This window comes from Herpailurus yagouaroundi, unplaced genomic scaffold (genome assembly GCF_014898765.1).
Source record: "Herpailurus yagouaroundi ecotype Mexico unplaced genomic scaffold, PumYag 207, whole genome shotgun sequence".
NCBI lineage: Eukaryota > Metazoa > Chordata > Mammalia > Carnivora > Felidae > Herpailurus > Herpailurus yagouaroundi.
Window position 1 is genome coordinate 5,334,647 of NW_024412438.1, and position 5,797 is coordinate 5,340,443.

Here is a 5,797-nt window from a genome sequence, read left to right on the forward strand (position 1 = left end):
CGGCCTCGCGCGCCCCCGCCTCGCGTCCCTCCGTTCCTTCTGCTTTTACTCTCTCTCCCCTCCCGCGCGCCCCGTTTCCCCCGCCATCCCCGCTTCCACTCCCGGCCTCCCGCCCGCCATGCGTCCCCTCCGCTCCTCTCTAGCGCCCCCCCCCCCGACCCTCTCCGCCCCCGGGGGCGCCCTCGGGGCGTGGGGGCCGCTCCCCGCGCGCAGGGCCGGGTCTCCTGGCCGCCGGGGCCCCCGGGGGGTCCGCAGGGTGCGGGCGGCGCGAGGGTTTTTCTTTATGTAGGTGAAGGGCTCGGCAGCGCGGAACCTGGCCCCTTTATTCCGTCGCCCTCCCGCCGGGGAAGGGAATTGTCCCCGCCCGTGTGGGCGCTTCTCTTCTGAGCTGAGTAGCGACTCAGCTGCCCCTGACCCCGCGGGGCTCCCGGGACGCCCTGCGCGTGCATCCCAGCTCGGCGCCTGGGGGTCGTCGGGACTGGGACCGGCCCTCCCCTAGCCACTCCGGGACCTAGCGTCCTTTCTGCCGCCCCGCCCGCGGCTGCCCCGAGGAGCGAGCCCCGCTGTGGGCGCCCTGCGCCAGCCCGGGACAGCCTTCCCCTCCGTGAAGGCTTGCTCGCCTCTTCGCACTCTTTCCAGACACAAGGTGTTAGCGCCCAGGGCTGGCGCCGCGGTGGAGACAGAGGCCCTGATGGCGGGTGGGTGGCATGTGCGTGTTCGCCGAGCCAGCTCTCAGCCTTTTCTTCTGCTGTCATCCGGAGAACCGGGAGTTTTCTCGTTTCCGATGCGTGGTGGTGCGGAGGGCTTTTGTGTGCGCGTGGGAGAGCTGGGGGACGCTTACTATATGTTTCGGCGAAGGGGAGGCCACACTGCAGCGCGAGCTCTGGGTAGCAGCAGCTGGGGCAACGCGGTTTGCACAGATTCGCGGGGAAGAGCTGGGGCTTTTGAGTGTTTGAAACATTTTTATTTCTAAGAATTTAGTTTTGGATAGACAGTGCGTGCATGTGATACACGGTGAATTCTTCCCTTCCGCCTGTGCTTCTTCGCAGTCCTCCTCCCCGTCCACTGATGTCCCATTGTTTTCTGGCAGCAGCAGCAGCGGTGTCTGTGTGTTGGAGGTTAGTTAACCTGTTGGGGTGTTGAGTGCTGACTGCACTGCTTTCTCTGGGCTGCACTGAGCTGAACTCTTCCTAGAAGTCTCCTTCACGTGCTTGGTGCCGGAGCCCTGCGGATAGAGTACCGTTCTGGAGTACCATTCCCGTCCGCGCCGCGCCGGGTGAAGGAGGCTGCCTCTGGGGCTGCTGCAGGTGGTGCTGTGGAGGGCTCCGGTACGTGTGCAAGGAGGGCCCCCCATCTGTGCCGCTCCTTTGGTGACGACACCTAGTCACCGTTTGGGGATGGGCTGGGCCCAGCGTCCTCTTTCCTTGGGCGTTCTGAGCGGGTAGGTCGCCGGAGTACCGAGGTGGTGGTAGCGCTGTCTTCCGTTTGTAGAGGAGCGAGGGTTCTAGCCTAGCGGCCGAGGTAGTCAGCGCGGTGAGGAGCACAGCAGACGGCTGTTGACCAGTAGGAATCAGAACCCAGACCTGCAGGCTGAGTGACCCAGTTTGAGAAGCGGTGAGGCCCCTGGACTTCTGTCCTGTTTATTCCTTACTTGACAACATGTCCCTGGAGTGACAGGGACCCGTAGCTGGCAAGCAGCATCCGTCTTTACCACACTGTGGTCTGCCTCCCCTGACTGTGTGACGGCTGTTAACTTCCTGTTTAGAGGCAGCTCGAAAAGGGTCTGAATAGAGGCTGCCTTCACATCCTTGTTTAGGGTCAGTGTTGACCAGGTTCCCTCATCAGCCCTTTACATCTGCGTTCTGGCGGTGACTTTCACTGCTGTGTTAGCATAAATCGGGCCGCGGGGTTGGGGAGGGAAGAAGTGAAGATTTTCTCTGAACTTCATAGTCCCAGAGTTCATTGAAGTGCTGCTTGTCTCACCCCCTTTCCCCTTCCTCCTCTCCTTTTTCCCGTTCTTCCTTTCTTTAATGGTTGTTTTTCTTTTCTTTTTTTTTTTTTTTTTGGACAAGTGTTTCTAACCCGCTACACCCTTCCTCCCCGCTGGTTGGGCCTGGTCAGACCTTCAGGTTGGTTGGAATTTGGTTACAGACCTGCAGCATGTAGGGTGGGGTCAGTGTGTCAGTAGTATTGTCCTCCTGATCTTATGCTGGGTCCTCCGGATTCATCCTGGCTTCAAGGAGTGTGTTGTATGTAAACCAGGCCTCTTGTTTCAGTTTACCGTTCCTTCCTTCCTCACCTTCCCCACCCACCAGGCTGGAGGTGCGCGTGTAGGGGAGCAGCAGTTGTTTCGGGACTTTGGAGTATATTCCATGTTAGCCAACCCACTGGGACAAGCATGCTGACAAGCAGCCCTCTGCACTTAGAATGCTCGTGTTCCTGGGCTCATTGAGAAAAGCCAAGCCAACTTTGATTGATTAACACAACTGCTAGAGAAAGTGTAAGGTTTGAGCCATAACTCGGACGAAGGAATTTTCTTTCCCAGACCGTTTGCAGTATTGAACGGCATCATAACACATCAAGGTCCGGTAGTCAGGCATTTTCTGAAGCAGTTTGGAGGGGAGGGAAGAAGAAAAAAAAAAAAAAAAAGACACACCCAGATTGACTATAAATCTAGCCCTGGCGTAAAGCTGTCCACCTCTTGCTCAGGAAAAATCCAACCTATCAGACAATGCCACACAAAGTTGCAGTTCGCCTGCATTGGCTAAGCTTGGGAAAAGATGCATGAGGAAGTTCAGTTTTTGTTGAAAAGGGCTGGCTTTTCGGGGGGAGAGCTTCTCTTAGCTGTGTTGTTTAGTTTATCCTCAGTATTCTATTTCTGCGATACTTTCTGCAGATCTTGGTGGCTCCAGAGTCCATAGAGCAGAGACCCCTGTATTCAGGTGGTAATGATGAAAACATTGGAGGATAGATCTGATTTGAAATGCTTCCTTTTCATGTTGCATCTTTTACTCTCTTGCGGATGTATGAAATATTCCTGTGTAGTTTTTTGAGTTCATTCAGTTGGAGAGCAGTGACCCAGGGTGGTCAAAGAGCTTAGCCCATCTTTTACACTTCTTAGCTGGTGTCTCTCTCAAATCCTTTAATCTTTGTCTTACATTGCCATTAACTGGCAAGAAGCTATCAAGAGTTTTGGGTTATTGTACCAAAAGCAACAGGTGAATAAGAACACATATTTTGTTACTTTTGAGGTGTGAGACTGGTCAAATCCCAGACCTCAAAGGGTTCTAGTAATTGCGGAAGCAGCTTTGACAACACGTGAATTTAATTGTTACGAACCAGTAAACTATTGACAAAAAATGACAACACTTCCACATTCCTGAGCCATTTTCTCCTTGATTTTCACAGATAGTGTAAAAACATACACATTTTGAAAATAATTCAAGTTATCATTACTTGAATCTGAAAGTCGTGCTTTAAACCTCTTGATGAAAAGTTTCTTGATCTTGTCTCATTTTGGGGGAAGGTGGAATTTGTAATCTCCCCAGATGTAGGCTGGAATGTCAGTAGGATTTAGATTAGACATGAGGATTAATAAGTACCCGTTATAGTTGTGAGGGATTAGAAATGTTAACTGGAGAGTTTGTGCATTTCTTACTTAGAAGTTATTTCCAAAGTAGCTTTTTGAGAGTATTTAAATTCAGACTTCCTGGGAGGAAGGTTGTGGGACTAGTAACTGGCAGGTGGGCCTAGTAGAACACTGGTATAGAGAATCTAGAAATCCTGGGTCAGATCCTAGTTTTAACATTTGTTAGCTACGTGACCTTGAGGAACGCTTCTAATTTTTTCCCCCCATCTCACCTGCTCTCATAAGGCTCCTAATTTTTAAAGTCTCGTATTCCTCAGTAAAAGTCTGTCCTTACAGTGGCCAACAAGATCTTAAATGATCTGCGGTTCCCTAACCCTTCTCTGCTGACCTGTCCTTCTCCCTGTTGCTTACTCAGTTCCAGCTACCTTGACTTGTTACTTAAATACATTATTTACATTCTGTATCTTAGGATTTTGGCACTAGCTCTTCCTGCCGGTGGGAAATAGTTTTTCCTACAGAGATAATACAAATGACTAATTTTCTCAACTTTAAGTTTATGTTTAAATATGTCACCTTTTCAGTGAGGTCTTATCCTACCTCTTAAAATTGCACCTTCACCACCCCTCACCCCTAATTCTTCCATGTTCTATTTTTGTTTTTTATTTTTTACAAAAACTTTTAATATTTATTTATTTTTGAGAGAGACAGAGCATGAGCTGGGGTGGGGCAGGGAGAGAGGGAGACATAGAATCTGAAGCAGGCTCCAGGCTCTGAGCTGTCAGCACAGAGCCCGACGCAGGGCTCGAACTCATGAACTGTGAGATCATGACCTGAGCCGAAGTCGGATGCTTAACCAACTGAGCCACCTAGGCACCCCTCTATTTTTGTTCTTTATAGCACTTACAACTTTATAACACATTTGTTACATTTATTGCTTTTTTAAAAAGTTTATTTATTTAAGTGACTTCTATAGCAAAGTGGGGCTCAAACTCAGGACCCTGAGATCAAGAGTCACATGCTCCCTCTGACTGAGCAAGCCAGGGCCAGGTGCCCCACCCACCCCCTTTTTTTTTTTTTTTTTTTTTTACATTTATTGCTTATTGTTTCCCTTCCTATGATACAAGGTCCATGAAAGCATGGATTTATTTTGGTATTTTAATGCCTAATACAGTGCTTGATACATAGTTAATAAATATTTGTTGATCAAATGAGACTAATAACTGTTTTCCTAATCTCACAGTTGTTTATAACAAACGTACGAAATGTGATTAGCATAATATGGGATTTTAAAGTGTGAACTTTGAAGCATCATACAAATAATGATAAAATTACTGCCTTCCCATTGAAATGATAAATAACACTTGATTATTCAGAAAAAACCTTCATGTGTTCATATACATTATCGCGTCTCTCTTAAAGTCTAGCCTCTTGTTTCTGGTGTACTACTCTGTGCTAGGCTCCTCTGCCTCTGATTTCCATCCGTACCTCACACCCAGCGTGTTCATCGTCGGCTCCCCTTCTGTGTCACCTAAGCCAGCAATGGGTTGTCCAGTTCTCTCTTATTCATTATTTTCTAAATATTTCTGAATCAGTATCTCTTTCTCTATTTCCATTGCTGGTCTCCTTTGGGCCTACAACTCTCATTTGGAAGATTGCCATGATCTCTTTGCTTTTAGTTTTGTTCCCTTTTAAACTCTCAATCATATTGTATTCAGAATGGCTTAACACAGAGATCTGATTATTCTCTTGGTCTTTCTCAAAAGTATTCAATAGTTTCCACTTGTGTAAAGGTGCAATTTAAACCTTGCATAGTATTCGGGCCCTGGAATCTTGGCCCTTGCCGCTCTGTCCAGCCTCGCATCTCTCCCTTACGGTTTGTACGTGAGCAGATGCAGTTCTCCTGGTTCCTAGATCAGCTTCCAGGTCCCACCTCAAATGCTACTTTGTGGGAAGCCTTCCCTGACTTTCCCAGAGAGACTTAGATACGCTTTCTTCTTTGATCTCACTCTATAAATATTGCTTGTCTCCCCTCCGTGGTCTGTAAACATCCTCAAAAACACCACGTCTTTCTACTGTTGTGTCTCCAGTGCCTAGCGTGGCGCCCGTCACCTAAAAGAGTCTAAAAATAGGAATATGAGAAAATGCCGCATACATTTAGAAGGTATCCCTTTTGTTATATTCTGGGGCAGAAGGACAGAGTTGGGAGTC